Raw genomic sequence first — 12,422 nt, 5'->3', positions numbered from 1 at the left:
AAGAGCTTCCCTTTTCATTCTAAGCTATAGTCACACTTAATTTGCTATTTGTATCTTCCTGCATTAACCGTTGCCTGTTTTATACTCATGTGTGTTCATGTGCTGGTCCTCTTTTTGGAATGTTCTTTTGTTTATTTCCATGTATATAATCTCCTTCAGGATCAGTGCTCAATGCTGAGACTCCCTCCTAGATGCTGCAGGCTCTCTGGGTGGAGTCTTCTCATTGTGCTTCTGCCTAGGATCTCATGTCTGCTCACCACTTCCCTGCAGCAGCAAAGAAACCTCTTGAGATGAGGGTACGTGTGCTGTCCACTCTGTGCCCCTGATGAAGTGCTGAGCATCTGCAGCACAGAAAACAATCCACTTGGTTGAGTAATGGGTGGAGTGATGCCGGAGTCTAGGAAGGTTTGCATTTCCAAAGAGTTTGCAAATCAAAGGATGTTGGATAAACAATAGATTTGTAAGAAAAAGATGAAGTAAATTTAATACAAAATAATTTTACAGGTTGATTAAATACTAATGTGGAGCTATATAATTGGAAGATTACAATGGTCAGAAATTCTGTTCTTTAATTCAGCAGACAGCTGATGAGCTCCTCCTGTATGAGAGCATCTACACTGTCTCCCCTAGCGCCCATGAGGGACCAGAGAAGACACAGAGTCATGGGCAAAGCCACCTTTATCTAGCTGCCCTTGAAAGGGGGAACAGCTATCTACACCTTTTGAGGGGCCAGGCCCTGGACTGGGCAGTGTGAATATTAAACACCACATTCAAATCCCCTCAATAATACTTATGTTTCTAGTTCTATTTTAGTGATAGAAAATGAGAGCAGTGGTGGGGCAATTTGCTCATACAGCTGCTGAGCAGCAAAGCTAGGATTTAGCTGCAGCCTCTTTGACGCTACAGTTCTCATACCTCCATGACTTGAAGGCAAACGAGGAATGGAAAATATACAAAAGTGGGAGGACTCCCAGTTTGATGCAGGTGTAATGGGCTCTCTATGCATATCACCCCCACTCACTCCTCAAGGAACTTGATTAGGACTTTCCGCCTTTCCCATCTCAAATGTGATGGAAGGAAGCTTGGGCAAGCTCACAAGGATTGCACGACTCTTTGCAAATGAGGCAGTGTGTCCACAACTAAACCTTATTTCCCATCCCCAATCTCCTGGTAAATTCAACCTTAAGACTTTAGGTTTTCTTTGCACTTTGTGCTCCAGAATGACAGATAGATAAACCAACCACTCATTAAAAACAAATAAAACCTATGGAAAGGGAACACAGAAGACTTACCTAATAATATCAACAATGTAATAATAAGGACAACATTGTTTAACTAGCTTTTCTTATATAGCATCCATTTGGACTCTTTGGCTTATTTCTCTACTTTAATCACATCAATATCTTAACTAAAATTTTATGTACCTCTAGAAAGCTTATCTTTTAGATGTCACTTTTTTCCTGGTTTCATGGCATCATTTCCAAATGCAGACAGATTCATGCAGTGCAATAACAATCACCCATGGGAAGCAAAATTATTCAGTTGACTTGCCATGTAAAAAAGAACTTATAAGTCTATGGAAATGCTGCAGGCCTGGGAACACCTAGTACCTGTCCTGTGATGATAAATAAGGCAAGTTCAGGGTTCTGTGCCAAGTGGTAGTAACTTAACAATTTGGGACGCAAGTATCCTTGCATATTAATAAGAGCAAATGTATTTTTCCTACTTTTTCATGTTCCAGAAACACTAAACACATGAATTCTTCTGTTCATGAAAACAATAGTGTCTTAATGCTTATACATTTACAGACATTCTTTTTGCAGTGTGATATACAACAGGGGAAGTAAAGACCTGTGACAAATCCAAAATATTTTACTTCCTTTTACAGTTTCAGAAGGAAAAAGCTAAAGAGATTAGGATTCCCTAAATGTCTATCCTCCCCCAAGACTGCTCTATTTGGTCTGAGTTATGGTAGATCACACCCTGTAATAGACAGCAGAAAGAAGCTAAGTGTGGGATCAGTTTTACTTGTGCCCTTATGACCTGTGATGTCAGAGGAACCTGATCTCTTTGGAACATTGATGTGGATGGAGATTTGGTCCAAGTAGTTTCAATAGCCAAATAATATGGAAAGCATTGGTATTTACACTATGAATCTCACTTTTAACATTTGGGGAAAATGTGTTTATTTGTTCTGACAGAGATGTGATTGCACACATTAGAAGCCACACCTTAGAGGTCCCACATGTGAACTATGACTTCAGGGGTGTTGTAAAGCAGGGGACCTACAAGTGTCCCTCCAGGAATCCAAATGAGCCACTTTTAAGGTTGGGGCTTTCACACCCAAACCTCACACTAAAATGATCCCTGAACTTGCGATGGGTGATAAGATGAAAGACACTCTGTATGGCTTACTCTACAGCAGCCATTGCCTCACAGATAAAAGTATTATGCAAGTTCATTACATATCATGAGATAAATTAGGATGAGCAAGCAGTGTGGATAAATGCCACGTGGGTGAGAAAGGCAAAAGATATGGATGGGCTTGGTGTTGGAGGGCCTGAAACCAGCAGGAAGAAGAGAGGAGAAAATGGGGGGGGGAGGTAGAAAGGGGGAGAGTGACGTCGTTCTCAGGCTCTCCTGTTTCCAGCTTTTCTCAGGCTCAGCCCCAATTGCATCGTGCTTCTCAGTGCCCCTGTGACGTCTTTATTGTGGAAGCTGTAAATAAGTGGGTTCAGCACGGGGGTGATGATGGTGTAGAAAGCTGACACCATCATGTCCTTCTCTGCCATGTGGTAGGAAGTGGGAAGCATGTAGGTGTAGATGGCAGTGCCAAAGAAGAACAGGCCCAAGATCATGTGAGAGGAGCAGGTGGCAAACGCCTTCCTCCAACCCTCAGCGGAATTCATCCTGTGGATGAGGCACAGAATGGGGGCGTATGAGCTCGAGATGACCACGACGGGGACGAGCAGCATGAGGACGCAGCACATGTACATGAACGTCCTGTAGAGGGAGATGTCGGTGCAGGAGAGCTTCAGCAGGGCAGGGGCCTCACAGAAGAAGCTCAGAATTTTTCTGGACTGACAGAAAAGGAAGCGCATGATGATGGGGGTAAGCAGGAAGCCATCAGACATTCCCAGGAGCCAGCACCCAGACAGCACTCACAGACCCTCTGGCTCATCAGCAGTGGGTAATGGAGAGGTCTGCAAATGGCAGTGTATTGGTCAGAGGCCATGGCCGCCAGAGGGAAACACTCCGCTCCAGCCAGGGTCAGGTAGAAGAACATCTGCACCCCACAGCACGAGGGGGAAATCGCACGGTCGCCCGCGACGTGGCCCACGAGCATCTTGGGCACGGTCACGGAGATATACATGAGGTCCATCAGTGAGAACTGGCTGATGAAGAAGTACATGGGGGCATGCACGCAGGGCTGCACGAGGATCAGGACGATGGGCAGGGTGTTCCAGGCCAGGGCCTGTAAGAAAAAGATGAAGGTCACCACGTAGAGGAAGGTGGCACGCTTGGTCTCACCAAAGAGCCCCACAAGGACAAGATCGGCTTTTGCTGTTTGATTCTGAAAGGCCTGATCCCCTGGGTTCATGATCTGGCTTACAGTTCTCACCCAAGGAAGAAAATAACAGTCATTGTTTTTGAACCATTCATACGCACATGATTTTCTTAACCTTTTAACAGCAGTAAAAGCCTTTTGAGTTATTTTTTCAAATACAGGGTTGTATGAATGAAAACTCAAAAGTTCAGATCCCAGAGAGGCCAGGCTGCATGCTGGGCACAAGTCTGCCATGGAATTTCAAACACACCCGGGGAGGCGACTGCTCATGGGTCATATAAATAGACAAGGTGCTTACACTCTTTCTTACTTGTTTCTCCCAAAGTTGAGAATGTAAAAGAACTCATGAGATGATTAGAAAGCTAAAAGAGGAATCGCACATTAAGTCTGTGGTAACAGTTTGACCGTTGCACGAAGCTCCTCACTAACACTCCCTCTCCTCTTTGGACCCAGTACCTTACCCAGCGCTCACTGATGAAAGTTAGAGCTGATGCTGATGTCAGGATTAATACTGCCAATGTTACTAATATAACTGAAGTTCTGCATAAACTTGAAATCTCCTTAAATATCTTCTACCATCATACATTTCTATTACTTCCCCTTCCCTTATTAAATAGTTCAACTTACTCAACTGTTCCTTGCATAATGGAGTTTCATAAGCAGCAGCTTTGGGAGCACCAGGGACAGCCCAGCCTTCCTGGGGGAAGCAGGTGCAAAGCAGAAGGGCACTCGGGGTACCGACCTGGTGTAGGGCCCTCAGGGTGCAGACCTTCCACACGTGGATGGTTCTCAGGGTGCAGACGTTCTACAGAGCCTGAGGGCACTTGGGTCTAAGGACAGCAAGGAATGGCATGCCAGAGGGTTGCCCTCACAATCCCAGAGCAAAGTCTATGACATTGACTGTATCATCTTCCATGCAGATAACTTTGTGCAAGAAATAACAGAAATAAAAGCTATGATTGCACTAAATAGCAAGCATTTAGTTGAAATATGAATTTACTTACTTTTCCTTTTGCATATGTCATTAAAACCACCACCCCAAAAAAAGTGCCTACAATATTAGGAATTCCATGCACAATGAATGCATGAAGTTAAAGGAACTGGATGGAGCAGTGAGTTAATCAAACCCAAAGCTGAAGCCCCACAATCCAGCTGAAGGATCCCTTTAGTGATGCATTTTAGTGTTCATAGAAAACTAGTAAAATTTTCCCAATAAATTAGTAGTTCTGCTCAGCAAATGTTTTTCCTGATATGTTAATTTTTGTTTCCCTAGTTGAATTGCTTGTGATATACTTCACACAATTGTCCTGAAATTATTTAAGTTAAGAAGAGATGAAAGAGAATTAACTTCTAGGCAATGGTAAAGTTTGGGGCTCCAACTGACTGAGGTCTGGCCAGTATACAGGTTCTTGTACCCCAGGCTAGAGAAATATGCAGAGCAAAAATCCCATAGTAAGTGAGACACAAAGAAATGTGAAGCAAAATATAAGGTACTGTACCTAAAACACAAATGTGGGACTTCAGTGAATCAAAAGGCGGGATTCCATGAGAGACAACAACATGTATCAGATATCCTTGCTCCTTATTTTGCACCTTTATAAAGCTCTGAAGAGACATGTAAACAAGCCACATGCCAGTGAAAAAGACAAAAGCAGCATGTGAGTGTACACATTTTGCTCCCCCAGAGAGTAAGCCTGACACCATTCGAAGGTCAGTGTGACCAGGTTTAAAGGGAGCAGACAAAATGGAAGTTACACCATCAGCTTCTTCACATTAGGGAATTCATATGAGTTTATTCTCTTTAGTCCTTTGCAGTGTTGAATCAGCATAAAACTTACATGACAATGGAAGCCAGGAGGAATTTTCCAATCCTTCATCCATTCATATCACCTAACTTGACATGAGCACCTCTCTGGAGCTGTTCCTTCCTGTAAGACCACCTCAGACTCCAACATGTTTGAATTTTATTTTCTATTTGTCTTTGTAGATATACTAATATAATTTCTACCCACAGTACAACTGGAAATTGAATATATATGCCACTTAAGTGCTGCAGGTACCAAAGAGCAAATTCATCTTTTTCATGAGGATATTGCACATTTTTATGCTTAAAATTCTATTTCGCAGTTTAGAAACATATTTTCCTATTTGATATTTTTTGGGAATGCTCTCTCTTTGTAAAAACAAGTCTGAATTTCAGAAAGGCAGTGTCATGAGGAGCACAAACACCAGAGCCAGAACCTGATCCAGAACTGACTTAAAACACTATGTTCCTCCCCAAATCCATCCCCTGGCTGAACACTCTGCACCACTGGGCCATATGGTGGTGGCTTCAGGCACTTTTCTGTATAACAAATACATTAACCCTCAAATATCTGCATTTCACATCCTTTCTTCATGACACAGAACAAAGTTAAGAGCCCATTTTAGGTTCATATGTAACGTGTGTTTACTATATAGGGATTTTCTAATTGTATTAAGTTCACTAGCATGAGGACAGATTTTTTAAAATGTATTTCAAGTTCTATCAGCAACTCTGATTTCAGTTTTGTTTCACTTTCCTAGTTCCGTGTATTTGGGACAGCCTGGGGCAGGCCAAGTGGCAGCAACTGGAATATAACAATAGAAAACTACGTTTGACTTAAAGTTCCAGAACTACTGCTCAAGTGTCATTTTTGCTTCTTACTGTGTAATCTTAGTCATTAACATATCTGGGAATCATTCTTTTCAGAATCAAAGAACAGAAGCAACATTATGAACTTTCTATGCTTCCATGAACCTCAAGACATCTGTAATTCTAATGTCCAAATGTGGTCTGATGTTTCTCCATGAGAGGCTGATCCTCCTTCCTCTTTGCCCCTATCCTCAAAATCTGAGAGAGTCCCCCTGTGGACAGATTCGTTGCATCAAGCTCAGATCATATAACTTGGGAAAGGCAGCCGTGTGCCAGGCACTGTGCTGAACCTTTCCCAGCATGTCGCGGGCCAGCCCTGCGTCACAAATCCATCCCTGTGTACAAGGAGATCCTGACTCCAGGAGTGAGAATCAGCTCTTGACTGGAGTCCATCCTGTCCCCCAAGTTCTTGCTTCCCCCAAAGTCTCAGGCTGCCTTCAAACTGACAACTTCGTATTTCCTTCAAATCTTCAATTGCTCTTTCCTTGCTGTAAATTTTCCACCTTGGTTCCTGTCTGTCAGCTGAAACCAACATGGCTATTGCACTAAGATAATTTATTCAGGATCAAATTCATGTTTATAACTTGGGCATTTAATCAGAAATTTCTAGTGACTGCTCTGTAGCTCTTTGTTTGCAGAAGGTTTACATGCTATTAACAGCAGGGCATACAGCAAAAAAGAGATGACATTGATTACTACATCAAGCAGTGTGTCAAGGATACATTTGGTTACTGTCTTAAAAGAACAGACCGGTCACATTCTGGTGCTGTGTGTGAGAGGAGGCAAGGTTTAGGATGTATTCGTTCTCCTACAGAATTCCATCGAGGATGTGAGCAGAGATTCCCATGCAGTTGTCTGCTTGGAGAAGTCCAGGCTATTTCTCTCCTTGGGTGAGGGGCTGTGGCACTGGCTGACACAGATGAGAATGGCTGCAGGACCACCTTACTGCACAGCACGAGTCATCCTGGCCGACTTGGGGCCTCTCCTTGCATGTGGGAACCATGTAGGAACATAAATAATTTAATTTTATTCCACAAGTTTCCCCTTATTGTCAGTTACCAACCCTCAGTTTCATATCATGAACATAATATCTCAATGTCATTGGGGATGATGTTCACTGAGTCAGGAGTTTTCTTTTGCTTCGTGTCTGTCCCTAACTTATTTATCAGACTATGCATTCTGAATCATCTCTGACCTTCTAGATAACAAAATTTGGCTTTTTCCTGCTGTTGCTTAGCACCCAAATGCTAAAATAAAGACTGTAATTAATATGACACTAGTGGTTGCAGTTCCTAAAATATCAATGTGTGTAAAAGAATTTAAAAAGCAAGAAAATCATCCAATAAAGCCTTTAAAAATCAGGATATTCTTTGATTAGTTTGACTATTCTCCCTGTCATCTATGGTCAAACACTGTGACATAGATTTTCAGATTTTATAATGTTTCCCTGAAATCTTGAAATGTCATGACCAGTTTTTCCTTTGATCAATCATCCTTCAATATTTTGACCTGGGTTGGAAGCCTTAGTTCAAGCTCCAGTATAAGCATAATGTTCTTCTCCTTATTATCATAAGTTCTGTTAACCTCAGGTAAGTATATATTCCCCATAACAGCTGTACAATGACATATATCAGAAGTGTTAATTTTAAACTGTTTGCCCAAAACAGTGATTGGGTAACTGGACAGTCTGATTCTGAATTCCTTCCCAACAAAACCATCCCTTTCCCATATGCCATATATGGTTGTATGTAGGAGTTTTTAACACTGGCCAAATTAAGGTAATCTCTGGATCCCAAATTCCTGAGGTCACAACCAAATTCCATTGCCTTGTTCATAGTTTAATACTGAGATGGGTTCCTATCAAGGTGGTGTCTTTTTTCAGTAAGGTTATCCCATCATCTACCCATGGAAAGTTGGAGTTATTTCCATGAGCGATGTCTATTCCCCTTAGAGGTGCTACTTTATGGGCTTTCTGCTGATTAAATTAGGAATCAGTGCCATTAGACAGCAGCGGTGTCAGTTACCAGTTCTCCTGTTATGTCCCATTAATTAGGAAGACTATATGTTTCCCATAAGTGAGCTCAAGCAGGTAATGTAGTTGGCCGTCGCTTCATAGCACCTGTTTTCACCTGCAGTCAGTCAGCTCCTTCTCCTCCAATGATGCCTCCCACCCTTCCCCTTCTTTCTGCGATACTGTCCCATGAAGCTTCTGGATTGAATCTCTTCTCTTGGTCCCGGTGCTGTTCATTATGCGCTGCCTCTGCTCAGCGTACACAGGCCAACCCCTCGGTCACTTGGAAGGTAGTGCCTGGCTGGGCCAGTTCAGTGCTGAATTATTCACCACTACGCTGGTTCCACTGAGGTATAATCATCTGGTTTTCAATCTGGATACAAAGCCCTGACCCACAAAGATTGAATTCCCTGGATGGGGTTCAAACGGACTGCTGTAACCCCTAGCTATGGACTGGTGGACCAGAAGGCTTCCCAAAGCTGACCTTTGTGAATCTGGGGAGTATGAGTGGCTATGCTTCCCCACCATATTCCTCCAACATAATTTAATTGAGCTGATGACTTTTTCTCCTTTTATGGGGTTGGGACCCACCCATAAAGTTCAGGTGAAGGGAAGCAGTTTTGTGACAGGAAACAAAGTGTAGTCAAAGGATTTACTTCAATCACATCCCAGTAAACTTTTAAGAGGTCCATCGATTCCTGTAGCTGCCCAAAGTCTCTGATATCAAACTGTATGTTTTGTCCATGCAGTTTCCCTCCCAATGATGTCACCTGGCAAGAGTTCTATGAAGTTATTCCTAATTAATTCTCTATGTAATAAACATACCCCGTGAACTTAGAACTGACAAGGAGATTGCTTAGGTTCATGTAAAGTAGACCTCAAGCTCTGAGCCCTGCCATTATATATGAATACTTGGCAATGAATTTAAGTTATTTTCTTATTTGAGATTCCATAAGATGTCTTTTTCTCCAAAATTTAATTGCAATTACTTTAGGAACCAACAAATATGGGAGTTTAGGCAGACATATGGGTTGATACCAGTCCCATAGAGGAAATATAGAAGAGAAGCAATATTTCAAGTGTCACTGGCCTGGTCCAGATTCTCAGGAAAGCTGCCACATCAGATGCTGGCTCCTTCGCATCCTGGCCTCATCAGTACAATTTCAGTCTTAGATCTGACATTTCCTCTGTTGACCATTCTGAGTAGGCATCCTTTTTTAGTGGGAAGCAAATAAGCAGTCAACATCCTGCAATTGTGTTGCACAGAAGATAGGAAGACTTGGAAAGGTCCTTTACATTTGTAATGTAAGGAATTTTTCATTCACCTGGTGACATTTCCAGTGTACATACACACCTATCTGTAGATCATGAGACTGAATTACTTCTTTTTCTGGTAAATTTTCATTATAACAATCAATAACCAACTTTGAGTGTTCCTTCAGTAGCTTAGTTAGCTCTTTAAAATATTGCAATATATCCCCTTTAATAATGTAGGTTCAAAAACTCAATGAACAAAACATCAGTAGACCTATAGACACTGAGAAGTGGCTGGTAATTACCAAGGGAGAGTTAGTGGGGTGGGTGGGTTAAGTAGGTCAAGGGGATAAAGAGGCATAAAATCGCAGTCACAGTATAAATTAGTCATGGGGATGAAAGTACTGCATAGAGAATACAGTCAATAATTCTGTAACATCTTTCTATATTGACAGATAGTAACTGCACTAGTTGGAGTGAGGATTTAATCATGTACATAACTGTTGAATCACTATGTTATATACCTGAAACTAATATAATATTGTATATCAACTATACAATAAAAATTAAAAATAATGTGTTCATATAACCCTTCATCTTTTCTCACAGCTCTGCCCATAATAATTTCAGATGATTGTGGATGTTTACCAACTCAGGCTGAGCAATACCAAGGGAGTCTTTAGTCAAGGCAAAGAGAACGTATCGGTTAAATTTGCCAATTGGGTTTTAATTATATCATTTGTTGTTTCCATTAGGCCAGATGACTGTGGCTATAAGTCAGTGGAAATGCTAAGCAGTAGGCCAACTTTTACAAATTTCTTTGATAATCTGTCCTGTGGAATGAGTCCTTTGATCACTTTGCAGTTCAGCAGGAACCCCCCCCCCATACCACAATAATACATTCCAGTAATAATGTGTTTACCATTTGGGCCACTGCCTTCTGGCAAGGAAATACTTCAATCCACTGAAAACATGCATATAATAACAAGAACATGAGTATAACTTGTATAAAGCAATAATTGAATGAAGTCCAGCTACAGGTGTTCAAAGAGCACAGCAGGAGGAAGTCAGAGGCCACTGGGAACTGAAAGAGTTTTCCTTAAATGCATTAAAGTGGGTGAATGAGTGCAAAAAACAAAAACAAAAACAAAAACAAAACAGTTGTTTCCAGGGACCCAGGAAGAACCATGTGGTCATCTTGGGTTCCCACAGCCCTGACTGTTGGTCTGATTTACAGACATTGTTTACTCATCTTCCCTTTTTGTTCCTGCTTGTAGTTTATGCTTCTTTCAACTTAGAGCCCATTTTCAAATGCATCCACACCGGGAAAGTGGGTCTAACATGGTCACAATAGATGGACGGGCTGAGATAAAGTTGAAAAAAACAATAACCATGACCATGTATGTTTATTAAACTCTTCATGAGGGAAGTTTAAGCACATCTAAAAATATAGAGAATAATACAAGAAATCCCAGGTTTCATCATTCAATATGAGCAATTGTCAACTCAGGGCCCATCTTGGCCCATGTCTCTCCACCTTTACTAGATTTTTGAGTCAAGTTCGTATATTATTGAAACAACATTTTTTGCATTCCTGATATTTGTTGATTCAAAGTTATGTTAGTATGCATCGATGAAGCATAAGGACCGTTTTAAACAAACATCATTAATAAACCTAAAAACATTAACAGTAATTTAACAGTAATATGATATGACATAATATAATATGGTAGAACATAATAGGTATAATATAATGTAACAGTTTAAAATTCATTTCACTTATTTTTAGGGTTCATACCAGTAGGTATGTGTCATCAGATTGCCATATTTAGTCACTTGAAATACTTCCTCTTTCTGTGCTAATACCATCAACTGGATGAAAAGTTAGGTTTCTTTATTTCATTTTGCTTTGATTTTTAGGGGTTGCTTTTCAAAGACCTTAAATTAAAATTAGTTACACTTGCCTATTATAAATAATGAGATGCTAAACATAGGGGTACCAATATCTTATCAAATCAAGGATTTTTTTTTCTCTGGGTAAATTCCTAGAAGTGGAATTGCTGGGTTGAATGGTATTTCTATTTTAGTTTTTTGAGGAACCTCCATATTGTTTTCTACAATGGCTGTGCCAATTCACCTGCCCACCAACAGTGCAGGAGGGCTCCCATTTCTCCACATCCTCAAAACACTTCTTATTTCTTGTCTTTTGGATAGTGACCATTGTGACTGTTGTGAGGTGATATCTCACTGTGGTTTTTATTTGCAATTCCTGATAATTAGCAATGTGGAGCATCTTTTCATGTGCCTGTTGGCCATCTGTATTTGTGCTTTGGAGAAATGTCTTCTCATGTCCTCTGCCCATTTTTTAATAGGGTTATTGTTTTCTGGATGTTGAAGCATATGAGTTATTTGTATATCTGGAATGCTAACCCCTTATCAGATGAGTAATTTATGAACATATTTTCAAATAGAGTTGGTTACCTTTTTGTTCTTCTGATGGTGTCCTTTCTGTACAGAAGCTTGATAGTTTGATGTAATCCCACTTGTTCATTTTCTGTTTTGTATCCCTTTGCTGAGGAGATGTGTCCAGGAAAAAATTGCTCACACTTATGTTCAAGAAATTTTTGCCAGTTTTCTTCTAAAAGTTTTATGGTTTCATGTCTTACATTCAGGTAGGTATTTGATCCATTTCTTTTATCCTTTTGTGGATGGAGTTATACAATAATCCAGTTTCATTCTCTTGCATGTAGCTCTCCAAATTGGAGAGCCAACACCAATTGTTGAAAACTCTGTCTTTTCCTCATTGTATCTTCATAAATCCTTTATGATATTAATTTATCATATATGCATGGTTTTGTATGTGGGATCTCTAGTCTGTTCCATTAATCTATGGATCTCCTCTTGTACCAGTACCT

General features: G+C 40.8%; 1 pseudogene; it reads right to left on the bottom strand.

Annotated features, from left to right (window-relative positions):
• Positions 1 to 2,630: 2,630 nt before the first annotated feature.
• Positions 2,631 to 3,601, bottom strand: LOC118931249 (olfactory receptor 2T3-like; annotated as a pseudogene).
• Between the last annotated feature and the right edge of the window lie 8,821 nt (positions 3,602 to 12,422).

This window comes from Manis pentadactyla, chromosome 13 (genome assembly GCF_030020395.1).
Source record: "Manis pentadactyla isolate mManPen7 chromosome 13, mManPen7.hap1, whole genome shotgun sequence".
Classification (NCBI taxonomy): domain Eukaryota; kingdom Metazoa; phylum Chordata; class Mammalia; order Pholidota; family Manidae; genus Manis; species Manis pentadactyla.
Note: the sequence above shows the minus strand (reverse complement) of the source record. Positions and strands in the feature narration are given on the sequence as shown.